The sequence below is a fragment of the Caretta caretta genome, chromosome 3, assembly GCF_965140235.1.
Source record: "Caretta caretta isolate rCarCar2 chromosome 3, rCarCar1.hap1, whole genome shotgun sequence".
NCBI classification, from domain to species: domain Eukaryota; kingdom Metazoa; phylum Chordata; order Testudines; family Cheloniidae; genus Caretta; species Caretta caretta.
Genome location: NC_134208.1, coordinates 103798991 through 103813302, shown reverse-complemented (window position 1 = coordinate 103813302; position 14312 = coordinate 103798991). Strand labels below are relative to the sequence as shown.

General features: G+C 44.1%; 1 long non-coding RNA gene across 3 annotated transcripts in view; it reads left to right on the top strand.

Annotated features, from left to right (window-relative positions):
- LOC142071564 (uncharacterized) overlaps positions 1 to 14312 on the top strand; it is a 37646-nt gene that overhangs the window by 16649 nt on the left and 6685 nt on the right. Inside the window, exon 1 of one of the 3 annotated variants that reach the window (XR_012667673.1) lies at positions 9978 to 10073. The exons of the other annotated variants lie outside the window; for them this stretch is intronic. This is a non-coding gene — a long non-coding RNA (uncharacterized LOC142071564). Of the gene's footprint in view, positions 1 to 9977; positions 10074 to 14312 lie in introns of those variants that run through there. 3 annotated transcript variants of the gene reach the window in all.

The window sequence follows — 14312 nt, the reverse complement described above, 5'->3', positions numbered from 1 at the left end:
GGTGAAATACTGGAATGCGTTGCCTAGGGAGGTGGTGGAATCTCCTTCCTTAGAAGTTTTTAAGGTCAGGCTTGACAAAGCCCTGGCTGGGATGATTTAATTGGGGATTGGTCCTGCTTTTGAGCAGGGGGTTGGACTAGATGACCTCCTGAGGTCCCTTCCAACCCTGATATTCTATGATATTCTAAGATACATCAAGTGCGTGTTCATAGAGAGCTCTCGTAATAAGGACTTGTCTACATTTGGAATGTGTATTAGTGATTATAGCTAGGTAGTGCTATGAAAGGAAAGTAGGTCATAGCCTACGATACCCCTGGGATAAACGAACATTAACAGGCATAGTGAAGAGGGCACCAAATGGGGAGCCAGGAGACTTGAGATCTGTTGTCCAGACTGCTCCTGTCCTGCTGTGTGATGTTAAGCACGTCACTTCATACTCTGGGCCTCTGTTTTCCCATCCACCTGCTGTCTGTCTTGGCTCTTTAGGCTGCTATCTCTTTAGGGTGTGGGGACTGTCTCTCACTATGTGTTTGTACAGGACCGAGTACCATGGGGCCTCCAGGTACAACTGTCAGACAAATAAGCATTATATCTGGAGCATTTAGAGATCTCACCTTTCTACCTGTCAATCTTCTTTCTTTCTTTTCTCCTTCTCGGTGTTTAAAGACAGCATATGAGCTGGTTTTACATTATTTCAGACTTTCCTGTAGTGCTAACTGTTGGCCACAGGCAATATAAATACAAGAGAAAACAAGAGCAGAGTGTGCAATATCAAAGAGGAAAAAAGGAAAGGAAATAATGGTGGGATCTCCAGGTTCAGTTGCAACTTTCAGATAAAGGTGTTTGCCTCAGGACAAAGAGGAACCCCTTAGAGAATTAGCCAGGTTCAACCTTGGCACAACTTGATTGACTTTAGTGAAGTTATACCAGTGATGAATTTGGCCAACTTTGCTTTTTGAACTGGAAAAGATACAGAGAACAACTTGCATCATGAGTGGTTGGAGAATAAATATATTATCTCACATCTGTGTTTCTTTTCTCCAGCCCATTCGTTATCCACATTAGATTTTCCACACCCCTGAGTGACATAGTTATACCGACATAAGTCTGTAGTGCAGACCAAGCCTTGCTGAGCATCACACAGCAAATCATAAAGGAGCCAGGAAGAAACCTTAGGTCTCCTGACTTCCAGGCTCATGACTTATTTATTGATGGAGCTATGATGCTGGCACGTAGCAACTCAACAACAGAAGTTAGACCTCTAGTCAGTGTGTCATATGCCAGTGGCTCACAATGACTGCACAATTATCAGAGGAATTATCATGGGACTTTGTGGTCACTCCATTTTACAATGTAGTATTGTGTCATGAATTATGTGATTTTACTGTGTGTCACCACCATATCCATAGAAATGTGTGTATTGAATATTGCAATTAAAATTCTTTCTTTGTTCTAGAGTGGTTTCCTTTATTTCCCTTTTCCTCTTTCAATTTTATTTCAACACCCACGAACATGAATTTTAAAAACTGCATAATAAAAAAATTTGGGGCAAGTTGCTACTTTTTTAATTGAAATCAAAATTTGAAATTGTCTCTTTTCCTAAGTGTAACCTAAAAAGAGTTAGGTATGCTAAAGTCCTCTCTGTTGTTCCTAGTGCTCTTCCCTTGTAATTTTTACTTTCTCTAATTTTTAGGGACTCAGAAGGCTTGTGTTTGTTCTTTGTAGCTCATTAGCATATGTGGGCCAGGAATCTGTGGGGATTTCTCTGCTAAATACACAGTGTTTTCTTTTCCAGCGACGACAGACTTATGAAAGTGTTTGTTTTTAAAGCTCATTTTGAAAGGTGGTGTGTGCTGAAGGAGATGAATGGTGGATATGGCTACTCCTCTTTAGATTTATGATCAGTTAAATACATTACATGCACTCCATTTCATCTATCACACTCCTGGTATGCTGTTGCTTTCGTTTGTTGGCTCTCTCCGCTTGCTGATAGGGTACATGGTAATGCATATTTTTCACGGTACAGAAACAAGTCAAATCAGATCCAATTTAGCCTGCTCCTATGGAGTCCAGAGGGTTATGCCTTCAAACACATTTGACTAATTCTAATTCTTCTAATATAGTCTCTAACAAATAGCACTTGTTTTCTTTAACAATCCTTGACACAGCTGTGTGGTTTGTTTTGTCCAGCAAATTGCCCATCACATTTTAATTTTCTTCTAGAGAAGCACAGTTTGTTTCTGTAAATCTTTGTTAGAGTGATTATCCGGGCAAGAGGAAAAAGTGATAAGTATGTTCAGTTTCTATAATTCTATGATGTCTTGGGAAATGACAGTTAGAAAGTCTGCTGGCTTCATATGTTTTGTGACATCTTCTTCATCTGCAGCACCACACTTTGTTCTTTAAAAAAGAAAACAAAGAAAAGAAAAGAAAATGAAATCATCCAGTTGAATCTAAAATATTATGGCCAACAGACTCTGGTCTGTCTGGACTGGGCTTTGTGAGGGAGTGGGAGAGAGCTGATGGAGGACAGAGACATCTTTTATGCAACCCTGACCCCAGCCTTGTGTTCCTCCAATCCTGAGGCTATCCAGAGGCTAGTCTAGCCCCTGGCATAAATTAGAATAGCCGCAAGGTTGCTGTGTCTTGCACTTGGCTACCCAAGGCCCCCTCAGAGACTGCTCTGACAGCTGAGGATCACCCAAACGTAAGAATGCCCTGGCAACAGCCCAGCCCCTCCAGCTACCTGTATTAAGGTGGTTTCCCTTTAAAAATATGCTTAGTCTTGTAACTTTCAGACAGCTGTATGTATGTGGTTGCTCTAGCTACTCTTTGCTTTCTTGCCCCTGGTGGCTTGTAGGAGGAGATCGGAGGCAACTGACAGAGGAGAGCAGCTCTCCATTTTCACTTGCTCACATTAGTCCATGCAGGGGTAAAGGCTACATTGCATCTGGCTTCTCTGCAGCACTTTCTCCTCCTCTTTAGAGCTTGGGCTGGGAGCCACTGAGTGACACCTGGCCCATGGTGACATTCAAGGAAAGTGGGACTCATTATGGACTCCATTATGGCATGGAGAGTCCTGGCATCTCCTTTTACCTGCTCAGGTGACCAAAGGAATGTCATGAGAGGAGAAAGATGTGGCTCTCAAATAGGTAACACAGTTCAACCTACCTTCACCACATACCACCACACCATTACCACCACATGGCCCACAGCCTGGACGAGATCAGCTCATGGATGAAGAACTGCTGGCTGAAGCTGAACTCGAACAAGACAGAGCTTATGCGAGTGGGCAGAGGAAAGCATCAGTCTCCTTTGGCTGAAAGGTACACACCCACAATCGGTCAGTTCAGTCTGTAGCATAGGAGTGCTCCTTCATCACTGTTGCTAAGTTCTCACATAGCAGCATTTGCAAGTAATGCTTTTCTCTGTCTCCAGTTGGTTAGGAGAGACCCATGCTATTGGTGGATGGTGACCTGACCTCAGTTATTTACACTTTTATCACCTCTCATCTGGATTAAACCAATGTGATATACCTGAGCATGAAGCCTTCAGTGCTTAGGAAACTTCAACTAGTACAGAACACTGCAGCACGTCTCCTCAGCAAAACACATCAAACCTGTTCTCCATTCTCTATACCCACTTTCCAGAGAATTTTGAATCAAGTTCAAGGTCTTGGCCATTATCTTCAAGGGACTCAATGTCCTGGGAACCAGATGTATAAAAGATCCCCTAAAGCTCCGGGATGAAGACTGTGGTCAACAACTTGGTTCCTCTGGCACAATGGAACTCTTTACAGTATGGGTAAAGCCATGTGTGTGTGAGACAGAACTTCCTTGTGGGCTAGTGAGATTGTGAAATGAATTCCCACTGGAACAAAGGACCATCACAAACCTCAAATTTCAAAACACTCCACTCACACAATTGTACTGCTGGGGAGAGGAGGAGAGAACGAACACATAACAAATGTTAGCCACGTTGCGTAAGGCACTCCTGGAAGGTGCTCGGATACTGTAATAATAAATGTGGTGTAAGGACTCATAAAGAATAGTTGATAATGCTGCGTGTAAATTACTGACCAACAATAACATTCACCTTTTAAGTAGCTAACTGTTGATCCTTTTCAAACTGGGAACATAAGTATTAGGCAGTATATGAACTTTGCCATTCATTTGGCTGGCAGTCTGAAGAATGCCTGTGTTATTTAAGAGACATCTTTGAAAAGTTATTTAAGCTGACACCTTTGAAAACAATTCTATTTAATGAGTCAATTCAAACTGTCTGTCATAGATTTCTCTGTTGTTCTTCCCAAGATTTTAATTATATGGGATATTTGCACGGAGACAGATGGTTTTGGCTTCTGAGTTCATCTGCTTCTCTGCTTAGCCCCTAATTGAACTCCTAACTACAACTTCTATTCAGTGGTGGGCAGCCATGAAACTGACAAGAAGCATGTCAATTTCACTCAGCAGTTGCTGTCTGTGGGAGTATATATAGTTTCAGAAACATCACCTGTTAGTGTAAACAGGTGTTTAACTCTGGAGGTCTCTGGTGTCAGCCAAGTTGGTGACTATCACATCACTAATTATAGTGTCATGTGGTTAATGAGCAGCAGGGGCCAATGAAGTGTCTTGTCTTCACACATCCTTCGTGATAAAGTCAAGGGGGAAAGAGAAATGCAGGCAGCGTATGACAGATAAGCAGAATTTGTTCTAAAAAGAATGTCCAGTAACATGTTCCTCAAGAGGACAGCAGGGCTCTAAAACATAAAGGTGATCCTTAGTGGGTGTGATGAAGAGACCTGATTATCTACTGCCTTCTGACCATTTTATACTGCTGTTACTCCTTTTCGCTTGCATAAAACTGATATGATGCAGTGGAGGTTCAGTTGCAAAAGCTACAGCAAATGAGACTGTCACTAGGGACTGAAGGCTAAGAGGATATTTGATGGGCACATGTAGCAGGTGGCTTTTAAACCTCACCTACACTTTTCTGTACCCACAAAGTTTCAGGTGAAGAAAGGAAGGCCAGGCTTTGGCTAGTCTAAAAGGAGGTCTGGGGAAAGTAAAGTAAAGCAAAGCTGTGTAATTGTGTAGATGCTTTCGGTTAGATTCTGGCCCAGATCTTCAGTAGCTTAGCTCTGTTTAAATCAATGGAGGCATACTGGCCTTTTAACACAGGCTGCCTGTCCAATATTACCCTTGTTTTGGCAGCAAGGCCATCTGAGACTTCTGGTCTACCACAAGGCATGCTAGGAAAGAAGTCAAACTATACAAACAGCCTCCTTCCCTCAGACCAAAGAAGTGGAGCTGCTTGGAGGTGTCTCCAGCAAAGGCGCTATGGAAGAAGCCTTAGAAAGAGCTGGGTGATCAAGAAGAGGAAACCCAGGAGAGGGGCTAGTTGATTTTCTCTTGGGACTTTGTTGTCCTGTAGTTTGTTAGGACATGGGGAGAAGATTGAGAACAAGGTGGAGGAAGAGGCCTTGGGGGAAAAAGCAGCATGTGCTTGAGGCCCAGACTGGGAGCCTGCTCCTTCCAGGGGTCCAAGAGCCAGAGCGTCCCCTTCAACACCCCACCATGCCAATGTGGGACACGGACCCAAATGAGAAATCTGTGCCCCCCAACAGACTGAGGGGAAACTTTATTTAGTTACACTGAACTTTCGTCACCCTAGAAGAGGTGGGATGTTAGTACATGCAGAGGGCTGAACCACCTTTCCAAGAGAAGGAAACTGAGGCAGCAGCTGTCTTATCATGACAGTCAGGTCAGCCACTGTTACAAGGACCTACACCTGTTGAGCAGTATTTAAAACTCAGGTCCTGTGTCTTTGAATATATTGCATTCAGAAGGCTTCAGAGGTTAACAGCTACCCAAATAAAATGTTGGCTATCCAGTAGCCCTGAGGTTTACTGTCCATAAATCTCTGCAGCCTTAACAGGAATTCCTGAGGGGGCAAAGGCAGTGGAATGCACTGTACCTTCAGATGGAAAATTAATAGCATTCATTCCTTTTATAGATAATGCTGCTATATAGGAAGTTCCAAAGTACACTGTGTCTTCGTTGATTACATTTCCTGTGTAAGCAAAATGCTCATAAAATTACCTAACACCATTTTTCTTCCTATTTGTTTGTTGGCAGTAGCAGCAGGTCATATGGATGCCTGGAGCATTAGAGCAGTAAGCTCTCCTTTGCCTTCCTTCCGTTTCTTGCTCAGCCTAATAGCAACAAAAATGCTATGAGGGCAAAGAAAGGGAATTGAGGGAGAAGGATGAGGCAAGCAGCCCTATCATAGATGCTACATCACCCTGGCTTGCTTCTCTTTCTGCCTCCACGTAGACCTGTCGCATAACTGAATGCTCAGCCAAAGCCACAGGTGTGAGCTCCCTTGCTTCCCCCTGGAGTCAATCCTGGAAAACTCCTTGCCTTCACTCTATGCAGCCACATGCTCAACGGTCAACCTGCTCTTCATCTCGACCCCTACCTATTAGACCTGCAGCACTGAAGCTGTGCTTCCCATTGTGGTGGGTGGGAGGCTTGAATTCTAATAAATCAGGCAACACTTCCCTGTTCACTTATGATTGTGTGTCTAAAAGTACTTAGTTAGACTTGGAAAGCGTAAACCATTCTGTGTCTTTGTCAGCTTCAAAAGTCAAAATCAAAAGCTGAAAGGCATCTGCTAGGGAAAATTCAAGCGGAAACTGTCAAGAAATGGGAACAGGAGATATATGATGAGACTGGACAGCTCTTGAAAGACTCTGAGAGGACCTTTGACTTTCACTGGCATTAAGCAGGCCCTTGTTAACTATTTATAAGGATGCCTTTCTGTCACAAGCCCTGGTTCCACTCTAATCTATGGTCTGGCTCTGGAATCATCTGAGAATAGTTTCCAGAAGAATCCTCTGCCTGTTAGAACAAAATAAAATAGCTAAACATAAACACACATGCTGCATCCCCTTATGTCCCAAGAACTAGAGAGAGTGTTTAGGTTGTCTTGAAGGATCAGCAACAATCCCCATGCAAACCACATGCCGTGGGAAGACAACTCTCTCTCCCTTCAGTTGAAGGTTTTCTTTGCAATGCACTTTGTCTTATTTTTGGCAATGATCAGCATTTTTGTTCCATGCATGTGTAATGCTTGCTACAGACAATTTGCAAACACCCAGGGCAGAAAAAAGGAGGCGGTAGAGGATTTTTACATTATCATAAGCCACTGAAAAAACAAAACAAGCTTTTTCGTCTGCACAGTGCAAATGTTTGTGCAAAATAATTAGCCAAAAATGATCTGTTAACTCAAGACTGTGCGAACTTTTCTTTTTTCAGCATCGTGCGACAGCTCTTATCTGTTCACCGATGGGCATGCTTTCCTCAGCATGTGTGAGTGTTTTGGCCATGAGGAAGGCTGAATTGCTATTTTGCATGGTTGGATTTTGAAACGGAAATGTGCACAATGTGACGTGGCATGAAAGAAACTGCACGGAAATGTGGCTGCACTTTGATTAATAGGTTTTTCATATGGTGGGTACTTTATGAACATTACCACAGTCCTACTTTTTTGTAAATTCAAATGATCATGGCTGCATGTATTATACCCTTTGGCATATACTGGCAGAGCTACTGATGCCACTTCATTCCAGATGGGCCATGTTTCTGCAGGGGAGACTGCTAGCAGTAATGTTTCAAACTGAAGCAGCACCTCTGACTGACAGGCAGTACAGTGTGTACTGTATTTATCTGATTGTTTCTACTTGGAATCTGGGCAGACAAGACTACAGCTGCATACCAACAGCAATCATCATCTGTCCAGCAATTGGCGGAGTGGAACTCACAATCTTTGGTGTCAAAGACACAGGCTTCTTGAGCTGCCCCATAGGTTAAGCCAGAGGATAGTACACCACGGGATACTCTAAGCAGAAGAAGGCACTGTTGAGCTCACGCAAGTCAATATAAGACATTATAATACCCACAATTTCAGTAAAAGCAGTGCATTTATTTAAATAAAGAGTTGGTGTCTCCCAGGTCTTAAATTACACTAAAAACCCCACCAGAATTCCATGAATCAGAGAAAGTAAAAGGATCGGAGTCTAAATGTTGTAAAGGGGGACAACAACGAGATTGTGCATCTGTTATACAGAATTTGAGGATTTGTACTTTGGAAGATATTGAATGTTTTAAAGGTTATATGTAAAAGGGAAAGTCACTAGCGGACAAGGTGTTATGAGGAGGTCTGACCCAAGGACCTCATGATGCCAACTGGCAGAGGGCACAGGGATACACAAGAGTAACAGGGATCCCCTGGGTCTGGCATCTATCTGCTAGTCTGTCAAAGAATGTTGTGTAATGTCTCAAACAAAAGCCTGTGTTACACGGGTCATCATACTCATTGTGAAATGTATGTATGGGAACTATATGAAGAGTTATGTGTATGTATATATATATATACACACACACACATACACTGGTGATGTGGATCACCCTTCAGTGACTTGCCTTAACACAGACCTAGAGAACATTAATTTTTAGTGTGTATATATGTATATATATATATACACACACACACACACACTAAAAATTATATACACACACACACTAAAAATTAATGTTCTCTAGGTCTGTGTTAAGGCAAGTCACTGAAGGGTGATCCACATCACCAGTCAGGCAGGGCCAAAGAGGCACTTATCTCACTCTGGCTGGGCAAATGCAAATTAAGTATTGCATGGTTCACAATGGCTGCCTATTTATAGTCTGAGCAAAATGCTAACCAATAGATAACCCCTGCTGGTTTTGTTTTTTCCTCTAGCCATGGCTATCTTGTTTTAGGAGTAAGAAAATGAACTTTTGAAACTATACCTAGGGTGCAGAAGAACTCCCAGGTATACCTTCAGTCTGTGAGGACAAGCCACCTGATCTTATGAGAAGGTGTCATAAATATAAAGGGAAGGGTAAACCCCTTTAAAATCCCTCCTGGCCAGAGGAAAAATCCTCTCACCTATAAAGGGTTAAGAAGCTAGGATAACCTCGCTGGCACCTGACCAAAATGACCAATGAGGAGACAAGATACTTTCAAAAGCTGGGGAGAGGGAAAAACAGAGGGTCTGTCTGTGTGATGCTTTTGCCGGGGACAGTACAGGAATGGAGTCTTAGAACTTAGTAAGTAATCTAGCTAGCTTTGCGTTAGATTATGATTTCTTTAAATGGCTGAGAAATTAAGCTGTGCTGAATAGAATGGATATTCCTGTCTGTGTCTCTTTTTGTAACTTAAGGTTTTACCAAGAGGGATTCTCTATGTTTTGAATCTAATTACCCTGTAAGGTATTTACCATCCTGATTTTACAGAGGTGATTCTTTTTATTATTACTTCTTTTTTACTGTTTCTTCTATTAAAATTCTTCTTGTAAGACCTGAATGCTTTTTTCATTGTTCTTAAAATCCAAGGGTTTGGGTCTGTGGTCACCTATGCAAATTGGTGAGGATTTTTATCAAACCTCCCCCAGGAAGTGGGGTGCAAGGGTTGGGAGGATTTTGAGGGGAAAGACGTTTCCAAACAATGCTTTCCTGATAAAATAAACCCAGATAAACATTTGGTGGTGGCAGTGGAAGTCCAAGGTCAAAGGGTAAAATAGTTTGTACCTTGGGGAAGTTTTAACCTAAGCTGGTAAAAGTAAGTTTAGGAGGTTTTCATGCAGGTCCCCACATCTGTATCCTAGAGTTCAGAGTGGGGAAGGAACCTTGACAGAAGGGTTCTCAGCCAAGGGTTCTGATTGAGAATGCAGGGGAAAGGAGTTGGGGTAAGCTATCTTGTAGGAGACGGGGGGAATGTCTTGTGAGTTAAGTTAATGCTCTAGAAAAAGCGTGTTATGATTTTATTTTGTATGTAACCATTTGTTTCTACCATTCTTGCTGTCTATCACTTGAATCCCTGTTCTTTGATGATGAACTTATTCTTGTTTTCACTCTTTCTGTGTGCAGATATGTCTAAGTGATGTGTGTAGTGCAGAGTGGAGATCCTGAGTGGAATGCTGCAAGCTGGCTTGCACTGTTCCTTTGGGAGCAGTGAATCTGGGAGCTTTGTGAGAGGTCAGTGGAACAGGGGCTGAACACTCCTGAGGGTGGCTTGGCAGACTCGGGAGTTGGTGCGGGCCTATTGCTAACCTGCACGGAGCGAGCGAGGCCTGTGGACTCCTGAAAAGCTGCACTTGTGCTGCCAGTGGCTGGTGGTTTCAGGCAGCTGATCCACAGCAGGCACAGACAAGACTTCCTCAAGGGGCAGAAGGGAACCCCAGAAGGCAGGTGGTGGCGAGGTGCCTCACAACCTGGGGTACCCTGGGAAGTGTCACAGTGGTGTAGTCAGCAGGACATACGCCCAGTTTGCTGGTTAGCTAAGCATCACGCTCCAGGCACTTAATTAGCAAATACTTTAGACACTAAGAGATTCACAAATGAGAAGGTTGGGAACAGGTACAGGAAAGGTCATCGTTTATTGTTTTCTGTTTATTTTGAGTAGGGAATAGAGCAGCAGAAAAGGCAGCATTAGCAAAGAACCGTATGCTAAATATACCAGAAAGTAGTTGGAAGAGTTGTGTACAGAGTGCTGCTTGTTTGCCACCAGAACAAGCGTGGAGGGGTTGAAAGCCCTGGCTGTGGCATAGGACAAGCAACATGAAGGGCAGCCAGATTTCCTGAGTGTGCCTACAGACTTGGAAAACCAGCCTGACCCAATTCTTGGTAAGACAGCCATGAAACTCATACTGGCTGAGATAGAGGTCCAGAAGATGGCAACAGCAGAAATACAGAACAGGAGCAGGAGGCAGAGAAGCAAAAGTGGGAGGCAGAGGAAGCAGCCCTGGAAGTGGTCCACCAAGAGCACTGGACCTAGAAGACAAAAAAGCATGAAACCCAAGAAGCAGAAGCCCTAGAAAAAGCATAAGAGAGATTGCAAGCCCTGAGCAGACGTGCCAAACCTGCGGGAAAAAAGCAAAAATTGGGCTTGTTTTTGGCTTAATTGGCTTGTGAGTTGCATGTTGGCTAGTTTTTGGCTTGTAGTTTTTTGCTTGTTTGGCTTGTAGCTTGTTGTTTGTTGTTGCTTGCTTCTTTTTTTTTGGTTGGCTCCTGCAAGCTGGGGCAAGGGGGGGGCAAGCAGGGGCAAGGCGGGGAGAGGCACAGCGGGCCCACCACAGTCCCAGACTGCACGCCGGGGGGATCTAGGCACATAGACTGTTGGGGTTCTTAGGGATCGGCTTGTTTTGGCCTTGTTCTGAAATGGGATTAGCTTCATTTTTGGCTTATTGTGAAAGTCGGGGTGCTTATTTACCGCATGAAAGTTGGCAACTGTGGCCCTGAGCATGCTGGCCTTACAAAAACTGATCTCTCAGCCTGTGAGTAATCCCTGCCAGGGGATCACACAGCTGGGCCAAGCTGGACCCAAGCTTCGGAGAGCCTGATTGCACTGAAGAATATCTAACTGCCTTCGAAAGAATATGCAGGGTACATAAAATCCCTGATGGCTAGAGAATGACTGTCCTAATTCCCAAACAGACTGGAGAAGTTTTGCAAGTATTTAATGATGTGGATGTCAGTGAAGTTATGAAATACGTTTAATTCCAGGAGTCTGTGTTAAAAAGATTACTCCAGAGGCATATCGTCTCTAATTCAGAAACCGCAAAAAGGTTGTTAAGTGAAGTCCTGGGGGGTATATGCACAAAATGTTGGATTATTTGAGCAAATGTATAAAGAGTAAAGGGGATAAAGACAAGCTGGTCGGTCTGTTTTCTCAGGCGTAGTTCTTTGAGGTTTTCTCTCAGGAAGTGCGAGCGGCTGTGTGGGAGCAGTGGAAGTTCCATCAGTGGAAGCAGCTGCGGCAGCAGCTGACTTGTACCTGACAAGTGAGACTATTTAGGGAGCACAAGTCCCAAAGGGCAGGGCACAATCCTGGCATAAAAGAGAGTTCATTCCAGGGAAAAAGGAGGGAGGAGAGGGAATTAAATCCACACCACCCCAGTTTCAATCACCTTCTCGTAACCCTAATGACTGGACCCCAGACCAAGAGGAAGGCCCAAGAAAGTGTTACTTATGTGGGTCACTTGATCAAATGAAAAGGCAATGCCCTAAGTGTGGGGGTCCAAGTTCAGTCTTCTATCAGTTCAGATGAATGAAGCTACCCTTGAGTCAGAGGCTTCAATGGTGGCAGAGGAGGTTCTGGTTAACTTTGTCGGGTCTGACAGGTTTCAGAGTAGCAGCCATGTTAGTCTGTATCCGTAAAAAGAACCGGAGGACTTGTGGCACCTTAGAGACTAACAAATTTATTTGAGCATGAGCTTTCATGAGCATCCGATGAAGTGAGCTGCACCTCACTCTAAGGTGCCACAATTACTCCTTTTGTCAGGTCTGTCTACCTGGCGGTAGGTAAATAGTTTATGAAACAGGCCAAGATAATGGTACAGTGTGCCAGGGGTGGCGAGACATTGGTGCTCAGATTTCCCTGCTCAGGAGGGATGTGATTTGGGAGAATGCTATGCTCCCTGGAAGCAGGTGAAACTTCTAGCTTTAGGACAGTATAAAACCACAGTACTTTTGACTAGCATTGAACTGAAGTGGGAAAGTTTAAGGAGTACTTAAGAATTTACCACCTAATGTGTTGGCTGGGAAGGGACACACTAGTGCTGCCCAAAGCAGTTAATATTGGGGCCTGTAGTAAAAGGGAATACCTCCCTGAGTTCACAGAGATAACCTCAGAGGAGGGAAAGGCAGCTGAGAGGGAAGGAGAAGCCCCTGTCCCCTTATCAGCAGGGAATGTCCAAAGGAAGGGGGAGGAGGAATCTTCGACCCTGCCAATGACAGCAAACAGAGTTTGCTGCAGAGCAAAATGCTGACAATATTCTAGATAGTATTAACGAAGCCGTCCACAGTAAGAACCCAGACAGAGAAAGCCAGGGGTAGGTTCTTATAGAGGAGGGTAGGCTGTACTGGGAGGCCCCGGTGAGGAAAAATAGAAGGTCTGGGAAACCCTACAAATAATTGATTGGGCTCTCAAAGCATCATGTGGAGTTAATGTTATTCGCCCACGATTGGTCTTTTGCAGGACACTTGGGAAGGCAGAGGACACTGAAAGGTTAAAGAACATTTTTTATTGGCCCAATATTCAAAGAGAGGTAAAGGATCAACGCAGGCCTTGTGACTTATATTAGAAGTGGAAAAGGCCTGTTGGGTATCTCCAGGAGGCACAATGAGGGTAGTCAGAGACCCTGTCTGTGAACCCTGGTGTGCTTAAGCCCCACAGAAAGTATTGACTCAGGTATCTCATTGGTTCCTTTTGAAAGGCAGATGCCTCGGAGAATGCCTGTGGAAGCTGAATCCAGGTCAGTGCAGCAATCAGCATGGAAGGAGTTAATGGCTGATAAGTCTCTGTATCTCCTACATGTCAATGAGGTGTGAGAGCCCAATAGTGTACTCTCATCTCACAAATGGGTGGTTGGGATTCCTGATTACCAGCAAGTTCTTTGGGGAGGTCACATGCAGAGGCACCCTGGCCTGGAGAAATATTTTCCTGTGATATGTTTCAGAGTAACAGCTGTGTTAGTCTGTCTTTGCAAAAAGAAAAGGAGTACTTGTGGCACCTTAGAGACTAACCAATTTATTTGAGCATGAGCTTTCGTGAGCTACAGCTCACTTCATCGGATGCATACCGTGGAAACTGCAGTAGACATTATATACACACAGAGACCATGAAACAATACCCCCTCCCATCCCACTGTCCTGCTGGTAATAGCTTATCTAAAGTGATCATTAAGTTGGGCCATTTCCAGCACAAATCCAGGTTTTCTCACCCTCCACCCCCCCCCCCACACACACACACTCTCCTGCTGGTAATAACCCATCCAAAGTGACCACTCTCTTCACAATGTGTATGATAATCAAGGTGGGCCATTTCCTGCACAAATCCAGGTTCTCTCACCCCCTCACCCCCCTCCAAAAACCACACACACAAACTCAATCTCCTGCTGGTAATAGCTCATCCAAAGTGACCACTCTCCCTACAATGTGCATGGTAATCAAGGTGGGTCATTTCCAGCACAGATCCAGGCTTTCTCAACCCCCCCGCCCCCCCGGGAACACACACACACACACACACACATAAACTCACTCTCCTGCTGGCAATAGCTCATCCAAACTGACCAGTCTCCAAGTTTAAATCCAAGTTTAACCAGAATGTCTGGGGGGGGGGGGGGGTAGGAAAAAGCAAGAGGAAATAGGCTACCTTGCATAATGACTTAGCCACTCCCAGTCTCTATTTAAGCCTAAATTAATAGTATCCAATTT